The following is a 10969-nucleotide window of genomic DNA, read 5'->3' as shown; positions in this document are numbered from 1 at the left end:
TTAAACTAAGAATAATTGGCGAAATAAACAAGGGTGCTGTTTTCTTGATGAACCTGGTACCAGCACAAGGGTGAAAGAGATCGACACAGAGAACAATCATCTCCCACCAAACCAGATATCCAGAGACAGAGAGGCTCCCAAGACCTCATCACTGAAGCAGACCTAAAATGAACCCAACATGGCTCATAGAAATTTTGCAGAAGATGGGCAGAAAGAATGTCAGAGCCACACGTTGGGTCATGATACACAGAGACATTTCCTCCTACCCATAACTGAGAGCTAACTCCACAATGCATGACCCATGTACCTCAACAATGAGGGGCCAGGGAGACAGGGGAGGACAGAGAGGAGGCTAACAATGGTACCAACTTGACTGTATTCACTGAGTACAAAACTAAAAAATAATAATAAATTAAAAAATGGGCCAAAAACTTTGAGAGTTTTTTTTTTCAAAGTAATTTTGTTCAGGTGTTCTATTGCATTGCTTTCTGATGAAATTTTTTCAGAGCAATCCTGTAAGGCCCTATTAGGTTTGCCCAAAGTTTCCTTCAGGGCAACAGTATTGTCTGGAGGTTGAAACTGATAGTCAGGTTGACAAGATCTTGTGTCACCTAGGAGACAAGCATCTGGGCTTTCCTAAGAGGGAGCTTCAAAATTAGGAAAACTGAGATAGGAATACCCACAGTAGCTGTAGGCATCATCCTTCTGTGGGTTGGGGTTCTGGACTGAATAAATAGGAGAAATATTAGCCAAATAACAAATTGATCACTCTGCATCCTGACTATAGATTAAACATGAACCACTGCATATTTCTTCTGTCACAATTTACATACCATGATGGTCTGTATCCCCTTGTACTGGAAGAAAAAAGAAATTTACCTTTCCTCCTTTAAGTTATTTTTTGTCATGTATTTCATCAGTGCAACAAGAAAATAGCTAATACTTCTTGTGTCTCAGAAAACCGCTGGGTTTCCAGGTAACTTCTGAGATCATGACGTGATTACAAAAATGTTTGTTTGGTGTTAATCTACATGTGCATACTTTCTTATAATGGAACCATCAAGAGAGATGATCATGTGATTCCTTGCTTGATAAAGATAAAGGACTTAATAGTTTACATAAAATGTATATTCAAATTAGACATATATACACATTCATAGACCATCAGATCATTATACAAAATGTTGTTTCTTTAAAATTTTAGGCACTGCTATTTTGATATAGTACTTTAGAAATTAAGTAGAAACTTGGTATGGTCACATCATGTGTTTGCTGATACCATTTTTCTCTTCCCTTCCCCCATCCACTGAGGGCCTTCTTCAGTGGGATTGCTAGTATTCACCATGGGGTTGTGGGTCATGCGTTGTGAGAGCAGCAGTCAGTCATGGGTGGGGGTTGACAATACCTCTGGATGTTTTATCCTACCCTGTGGCTCTTACAGTCCTTTTGGCCCCTCTTCCACAAAACCCCCTGAATGATGGTGGGTGTGTTTTAAGAGTACTTTAGTTTTTAGCTCTTAGCAGCTTCTGGATTTCTGCTTCGGTGTGTTTTGAGTGTCCTCCGTGTCTGTCTCCAACACCCTGACACAGGTTGTCAGGCTCACTGTGGAAGCAGCGCTCTTGCTCATCTCACTAGTTCCTCTGTGGTTTCACTTGGGGTCTAGCTGATGTGCGAGGGGTGGTTCATCTCCTGATGGGGAGTCAGCCATCTTTTTTCGTCTTGTTAATAGAATTTGTTTGTCCTTAGTTCTTGCTGCCTTCTGTAAAAGAAAAACAGATTCTCCAATGGAGAGTGAAATCAGCATTGGTTAAAGGGGATAAGCATTGTTAATTTGGAAAGATTTTGATGGGTGTAGCCTCCTTTTAGGCCAAAGAGTAGTGGAAGCTTCTCATTAGAGCCCATAATCTTGGTTTCCATAGGTTTTTGACTCAGTGCTCAGTTCCTGCTATGCATTCATTTCCACTGAGTCGAACTCTTAGCCAATCAGAAAGCCTTTGGTTAGCCCCCTAGGCTGGGTTCCACCATTATGCAGGTGTGAACATCTTGTCAGGCTGGTTGCTTTCATATACCACTGTCCCCTGCTTGCTCACAATCTTGTTGGCCATTTTCCCCCAGCAACTCATGTAGCACTTTCCAGTTCTATTTATGGGCTAATGATCTGGAAACACTTCCTTCCATATTCCAGTTGGATCTTTTGATGGTCTGTGTCAACAGAATGTGTTTTGACATAATTTTTGTTTGTTTGTTTTTGTTTTTGTTTTCTGAGGTAGAGTCTCACTTTAGCTCAGGCTGACCTGGAATTCACTATGTAGTCTTAGATTGGACTCATGGCGATCCTCCTACCTTTGCCTCCTGGATGGTTTTTATCCATCTACCTGGATGCTATAATTTATATAATCATTCCTATAATGTTGCCTTTAACATTTTTCTAATTGTTCTGTATTATAAACACTCAAATTGAACATCAGACAAATAAATTTAAATGTTCCTAGGAACATCTTAAAAAACTTTTCAAGGTTAAGGAATTCAGGAGAATCCTATACCACTGGGATTTGGTTTGGTTTGAATGTGTCATAATCTCTCCAAGAAGTTTGGAATTATAACCAGTTGGTTTTTCCTTTTTGACAAACAATGCTTTTATAGTGCATTCTAATATTATTCTCTCTCTGTCTTGGTCACTTGCACATACATGGCATATTGAACTCCAATAGAGTTCTCCAAATCCATTTCCTCAGTCTTTAGCATTTCCTCCTTGCTTTCTCAAAAGTGACCTTGATTAAGGCCTTGCTCTACTTCTTTTTTTTAATATCACAAAGAATTTTATTGATATTTATTTATATATATTATTCATGTACTATAAAATACACCCTTTTAGGTTATGCAATTCAGTGGTTGTTAGTGTCTGTACACAGCAGTGATCTCATCACTATAGTCAATTTAGAACATTTGCATCAGGCCAAGCAAACCCTGTTCCTATTGACAAATGGGCCTTGGGACATGTCTGAGTCCTGGTCAGTGCCTCTCTGTCTTGTTTCTCAGCCTGCAACAGTCTTGCTCTGTGGTAAAGCACAAAAGGTTTTAAAGTGTTCTGAGTAGGATGGTCTTACTGGAGGATAAAGCACAGTGCTGTCCTTAGGCAATTGAAAATTTAGGAAAATGTTTCATACTTTTCCCAGGTGCCATGGGCATTGTGATGTTCTACTATTGACATAGGGCTGGAGAATGATGAGGTCTTTCTCAGTTCTGATTGAATTGACTTAGGGGGCTATGGTGCTGGTTGACTCAATGATCACGAGTCACCCCACGAGGCTCTGGAGTTTGTTGTGGCATGAAGTGTTAACGAATGTAGGCACAGGGTGATCAAGGTGAAAACGAACTTATTAGGTGTTATTGAGAAGAACGCCTGAAATAGTAGGAGGGGTTCCAGAGAAAGAGCAGCCTGGTCTACCTGCCTATTGTGGGACTTAAGACAAAAATAGGACAGAGACAGAGGAGATCATGACTGAAATTGCTTATTCCTTGCAGAAATTTTGGTTAAGTAAGTGAGGGGCCCACACACCCTGTACATGCTTCATGGGCCCAACTGACACTCTGGTCATGTGTTGCTCATCAAATTAGGGAATTATCACGCTTCATGGTCACCTTGTCCATTCTCTCTCCCAACTGGTTGTGCTTGTTCTGAAGTTATTAACTGAGTCCCTTTCCTTTTTTTTTTTTAATTCCTGGGCTACATGACTGGCTTGTAATTCACCACAGACCATGGCCCTTACTGCCCATGGGGAGCTAATTCCTATCACTATGTTTCCTCTTTTGACTCAGGCTAATGTTTTTGCCACTGCACCTCGGCTGCAAGTTTTATTCATTTTTATTTTCTGTTTGCAGGCCTTTGGGCCCCTGTGTTTTACTGAGACCAATTGGCTTCTCACCTTATATTTTTCTTTTAAGTCTTGTATCTCCTGGAGACCTCAGTGCCTCTCCTCCATCTGCTTGTTTAGGTGATGAAGAGGCTGTGTGGCTTATTCAGTCATTCATATTCACGGAAAACAATTTTCTTAATTACAGTACTTGATGCTGCTGTGTGCCTCCCAATTTTCTGCATGTGACTTCCTTGGTGTAGCAGGTGCTCAGCATGAATTCAGCACCTTTAATTGCTGAGGAACTTTCTCCAGGAGAGATGATATGCAAAAAAAAAAAAAAGATTTCAACTTCCAGGATCCTATTTAAGAATGTTTATTTGTCTCTGGTCTTCTTGGGTTTGCAGTCTTACTGAGCTGTTGTTTTGTGATTTGCATATCGAAACCAAGATCAAGCTTCTCTCTTCTGTTTATTTGCTAATTAAAATCCTCCTTTTATTTACTTGCAGGTGAAGACTTAGACCCATTCTACCCATATACCAAGGTGAAAGGACAGAATGAATAATCTGATGGCCTCTAAAATGTGGGGAGGGAAACACTGCAGCCTTTCACCATAAAACTGAATTTTGTAGACCCATCAGCTAATGATTACAGTATATTGTGCCTTCTGCGGTCTCCCTCCAGGTACACTGAAAAGGTTCAACCATTTTAGGTTTGTAGGATAGGGAAAAAAAAGCATGTTTTACATCTCAGTCTATAGGACTTTAAATGAATAGCTGAAAAACCCAAGGATTATTAGCAAATATCTTGGCTTTAAAGACATTAGCAGTGAAAGCTCCCTGAATTCTCCCCTAGCATTATCACATGCCAATTGGTTTTAATAAGCAGATCTTTTCCTTCCTGATCATTTTAGTCTGATGATAGTCAGACTTTCTATTCAGGTTGTCCCCTAGCTCATGCCATTATGATGCTGTTGTTGATGGAGATGCATTCTGAGGCACTGATGGATGATCTATGAGGTTGGCATTAATATGTAATTTGGGGTAGGTTTGAGTTTAGGTCTGAAGCAATCTAAGGACCCTGTCAGGTTTTCTATCTCTTAGCATTTGTTTATTTGAGTATCCCAATGAAAGCAATAAATTCATGCACTTATACCTCAAACAGTGGTTTTCCACACAACTGTAATTTTCTCCCCTTCTCCTTCCTTACCTTCCTATTTTGTTTTTTTTTTTTTTTCTTGCAATTATGTGAACTAAACACAGTGACTTGTGCATGTAAGGAAAGCACTCCACCACAGACCTTTATTCCCAGCTCTCTTTTCACTTTTTATTTTGAGACAGACTCTCACTACTTTACCCAGGTAGGTCTTGAGCTTGTTATCCTCCTAACTCAGTTTTTTCAGGCAGCTGGGAATATGACCTGCACCAGCAGGCTCAGTTCGTAATTCTCACTATGCTGTTTCAGTAGATTAGTCTGCATTTCAGAGGCTCCAGTGTCCTCTGTTATTTACATTGACAAAGTGGCTTGGATGAAGCATGAAAGAGATGGTAGAGGTAGAATTTTTATGATTCAGAGGCAGCATACATGAAAGAGGGGAGATCTACCCTGGAGTCCATCTCATAGCAGGAAGAGCCTTGCTGGAAGAAGAGCCTGTTTTCATAGAAGTTCTTGTTCCACAGTCATGCAAATAGTGGTATGTAGAATCAAGATCATGACACAGGTGAGAGAGTAGGGGAGGAAGGGCCGTTTCATATAGAGCCAGGAAATGAGTGCTGTTATTTTTATTTATTTATTGTTTATTTATTTTTTTGTTTTTTTCAAGGTAGGGTCTCACTATAGCCCAGGCTGACTTGGGATTCACTATCTAGTCTCAGGGTGGCCTTGAACTCATGGCGATTCCTCCTATCTCTGCTGGGATTAAAGGCATGCACCACCACATCTGGCAAATGCTATTATTTTTGACAATGCAAAAGCATTGTGCCTTTTGGAGCTAGCAAACAAGATTCTTTGAGCAAAGCTGCATTGTTATGTGGGAGATAGAAATTAAGCAAGTGGGAACTGTTATCCTTTGGAAGTTCCAGGCTCTGAAGGAATGGCTGAAGAGAGGTCAACACTCTCAGGTAGGCAGAGGTATTGACTTCCTCTTCAAATTCATTACTAACAGTAATGCAACTTCATTATCTATTGGCTGATGAAACCCAGTCTGCTTCTATCTTAGACAATATAAATATGTATCTGGGAACTCAGATTTCAATCAAATTGAAAACAGATGTATTATACTTTTTGTCTTACAGCCCTGTGAGTTAATGTCAAATTGCTGCCATACATCACACTCTATGTTGCTTTTCCACTATTCAATGGTTGCATCAGATGGATTTTTCTAAAATCTCATGATGAAAATTTTTTCTGTTTTTTTGGGGGGGATGTTTCAGAAATAGAATCCTGCAAAAATTGATTTCCTCCTAGGGGTGATAAAAACAAATGTAAAATCTAGTACTTGGTACAGGATTGCATGTGGATGAGTGATTTGCCTTATTTAACAGAGGAGTGAGGGTAGAGGATGAAGGATGTTGGAAGGGCAAACAGATAAGATTTTATGAGTGCTACAAAGTGAACTAGCAGTAAGTGTGCCAAGATGAACCCTGCAAGCAATAAAGGGAAACATTTACATAAGCAATGGAGATATTCAAATATCTATCTGTTTGGCCTAGGACAATCTGTCTTTCTGGCATATTTGAACTCAATCCGAGGAAAGAGGTATCATTAAATATTGTTGCAGTCAGATTTGCATTGCTGGCAGAAATCACCAGACCAAGAGCAGCTTTGAGGAAAATTTTGGCTTCCAGACTCGAGGGGAAACTCCATGATGGCAAGGAAAAATAGTAGCATGAGCAGAGGGTGGACATCACCCTCTGGCCAACATAAAAAGGACAATAGCAACAGGAGAGTGTGCCAAACACTGGAATGCGGAAGCAGGCTACAATACCCATAAGCCCTCCCCCAGCAATACACTGCCTCTAGGAGGCACTAATTCCTAAATCTCCATCAGGTGGGAACCTAGCATTCAAAACACCTAAGTTTATGGGAACACCTGAATCAAACTGTCACATTCCACCCCTGGCCTCCATCAACTGATAACCATACATGATATAAAATATAATATATTTAGTCCAACTTTAGGAAAAAAAAAACATAATGGCACAGAATAAACATTCTCACTGCAAAAGATGGCATTGGGTATAGCAAAGAAATATTCAACTAATACAAGATTTAAACAGGGTAAACAACAAAATCTGTAGCACCTAGTCAAGCAACTCTAGTCAGTGACAAGTCTCCCTGTCAATAATTCTAATCAACCAGTCTCTGGAGTTCTAATGCTACCACTCCAGCTATGCTACTCACAGTCCTAGAAAACTTCATCTGGAGCCAGCAGCCATCTCATGGTCCGACCATCCCCACTGGGTTTGCACAACAATCCATAGTTTATCCTCATGGCTCTATCCAATCTTTATGCAGGCATCCAGCAAGCCAGCTTCACACCGCCAATGGCCATTTCCAAAACACAGTACTGCACTGCAAATTCAGTGACCCTCTTTCCTGCATTTCTTATACTCCACAATACTAGGTAGGGTGCCAATTTATTAATCCCAAGGGGAATAGAGCAGACTTTGAAGAATAGGACTCTCCTTCAGCATTCTGGCCTCTTCAAAAGACTTCATTCTTTCTGTTGTCCCAATACAGGTCAGCTGGCCCAATCTCAATGGTTGTAATCTGTCAATTGCATCTAAACAGGCAGCTGTTTTGGCCTAAAGATTTCTTTCTGTGCCATATCCCTCTGCTGACACCAGTCCATTTCTATGCAATGTAACCCTGCACAGATTCTCAGGACACAGGCATAACAGCAAGCCTCTCACACAAACTACTTCTAGTCCACTCCAGGCAAAGCTCTTTCTCACCCTCACAAGCCAGACCTCACAGTCCATAGTTCTTACTGCATTCAGGTCTTTCAACTTTGCAACTTTGACCAGAATAGTCCACTAAGCTGTACTTACAGCACTGCAAGCTATCTCTTAGGCTAAGGTTTCAAATCCTTCCACATCCCTCTTAAAAATCAGCTCCAAAAGACCAAAGCCACATAGTCAGGTGTCTAGTGGCAATGCCACTCTTGATACCACTTTACTGTTGTAGTCAGGTTCACATTGTTGACAGAAATCACCCAATAAAGAGCAGCTTTTTAGAAAAAAAGAATTTACTTTGGGACTTGAAGGGATGCTCCATGATGGCATGAGGAGAGGGTGAACATCACCCTTGGCCAATAGCAATAGGAGAGTGTGCCAAACACTGGCAAAGGGAAATTGGCTGTAATACCCATAAGCCTTCGCCCAGCAATACACTGCCTCCCAAATCTCCATCAGCTGTGAACCTAGCACTCAGAACACCTACATTTATGGGAGACACCTGAATCAAACCACCATATATATATATATATATGCAGTGTTTGAGACAACTATCATCACCAGCATTTGGGGAGAGGAGCAGGCTGATTGGACATGAAACTCAAGGCTGATAAGGATAAGAAAACAGCCACTATCCAACAGCAAAGCAATACAGCAAGAGAAAAAATATACTGTCTTGCTTATCTCAGATGCACAGCTCAATCATTCTAAGCAAAGATTCTATGCCTTCTCACAGAATCCCCTGAAAATGTCAATATCTGAAGCTCACTACCCTTTTGTTGCCTTCAGTGGGTCATGATGATACCATTTCCTTGTTTCTCTGCTTCCAAACACAGTTGAACCTTTGTTCCCCTCTTCATGTTCAGTGCTTGATTCCTTCAGGTGAGAACCTTGGTACTGTGTTTCAATCTCTCTGGGTCTTGGTCTTCTATTTTCTATTTGAGTTTATTATGGAATTCATGTGACATTCTTATTGCTGTGACCACGTCCTTGACAAGATATAGCTTAAGGATGGAAAGGGTTTGTTATGACTTACTGTTCCAGGGGATACATTCCACCACATCAGGGAAGGTGGTGGCAGGAATAGAAGGCCACCTCGTTGGTCACATAGGACCCACAGTCAGGAGGCAGAGGATGAATAAGAAGTGGAGCCAGGTTGTAACACTTTGAGGTCAATCCCTAGTGACCCATTTTCTCTAGCAAGGCTCTACCTCCTAAAGATTCTATAATCTTCCTAACTAGTACCACCAGCAGGGGACCAAGTGTTCCAACACATGAGCCTATGAGGGGAATTTTACATTCAAACAGCAACACATAACAATATTAATTGTTATTAAAAACTCAGTTATATTAACTGATGTAAGAAAATGAAGAGCTGGGCCTGATGATGCACACCTTTAATCCCAGCACTCTGAAGGTAGAGGTAAGATGATCAACGTGAGTTCAAGGCCACCCTGAGAATACAGAGTGAATTCTAGGTCAGGGTGGGCTAGAGTGAGACCCTACCTTGAAAAACCAGAAAGAAAAAAGGAAAAAAAAAAAAAAAAGAAGGACATCACTTCATGTTAAGTGTCTTCATTGCCATTGCCATCTCTGCTCAATAGGCTTATGAAATTAAACCCAGATGCTCAATAGTTTATAGAAAACTCATCAACTTCCCAAACTTATCATCTGCCTATAGAAATTAGTGTTTCTATACCCTTTGTATCTTGGCATTTAGAAGAATGCATTCAACATTCTATGCAAAGGCAGTGATTCGTTCAACTCTCTAAAGTACAATGGCCAATGGCATCCCTCCCAGAGACAATGTTTGTTTGCTATTACATGTTACCTATAGCAGTTAACCTTGTTGCTGAGACAAAACAGCTGATCAGTTTATCAAAGGAGAGGGTTTATTTCTGGCTTACAGTTATGAGGGGAAATTTCATCACGACAGGGAAAACTAGCAGGAGCAGGCAGTCTAGAGTCACATCTCCACAGCAGCAGGGAAGTAGTGGGCAGAAGGAGCTCCTATGACCACTCAGTGGGGTTGGACTAATGTTCCTCGAAGTCCACACTCAGCGACTCACCTCCTTCAGCAAAGTTTCATGTCCACAAATCTCCACCAGCTGAGGAATAATGATAAGGCTTGTTTGCAAACACTTGAAGCTCTGGGAAACATTTCACTTTCAAACTACCACATTAACCATATAAAAATTTTATTAGTAAGTACTAAGAGAAGTTTTTCTCCAATAAATTCAAGACAAAGTATATGATTTAGGAGATTTTTCATTGATCTTGTTTTTAATACTTCTTTTCTTCATCTATCTGATTGGGTAATATTTTCAGGAACTTTTATACACCTCTGTTTAGTGGTAACAAATAGGACTTAGAAGGTAAATAAATACTCTAATAGTTGCTACCATCAACTAATTTTAAATTTTATTTTCCTGTAAGTCTTCCATAATACCTGGCAGTTGCCATAATTATATTACCTACCATATCTAGGACATGTAATATTTAAGGTCTGGAGTATGGGGTAAAAGTTGAGAACACCTCAATTTAATCATCAGGAGTAGATATTTTCTGAGGATAATATGGTAAAGTAAAAATTGATATAAACTTCTTACAGTAACAAAGAGCTTCTGGTAAAATATAAAAATAACCAAGGTTACATAGAGTGTACATTATTTACTTTCCTGATGAGTGAAGTAAGGTACAGAGTGAAGAAAAATCTGTGTGATACATGCTTCATGTTACTTTATAATTTTGAAACCCTCATGATGTAAGAGAGTGGAGAGAAGAGAAAGAGAGAGAAAGAAAAAAAGAGGGAGACAGAATGAGAATGAATGAATATGGTAAGTTAAGATGGGTAAAATTTTCTGGCTTATGCTGCTACATGGCAAAATATAAATCTAACTGACTTAAGTGAGGACCATTCAATAAGATCCCTGCATAAAAAGCCCTGCTTCTCTTAAATTATCTTTGACAGTTATGAACATTGTTAGTCATTTTGAGAAGAAAGTTTGCATAATTTTTCCATTTAACTAATGTTTAAAAAAACTATATTGATGCCAAAATAATTTTTTGGCTTATAGAGGAAAATTCTAAATAAAAATTGCTTTCTTTCTGGACTTCCATTTCCAACATTTTCAAACTTTTTCATTGACAATTTCCTAT

Source organism: Jaculus jaculus, chromosome 2 (genome assembly GCF_020740685.1).
Source record: "Jaculus jaculus isolate mJacJac1 chromosome 2, mJacJac1.mat.Y.cur, whole genome shotgun sequence".
In the NCBI taxonomy this organism is placed as follows: domain Eukaryota; kingdom Metazoa; phylum Chordata; class Mammalia; order Rodentia; family Dipodidae; genus Jaculus; species Jaculus jaculus.
This window is presented reverse-complemented; position numbering follows the sequence as displayed.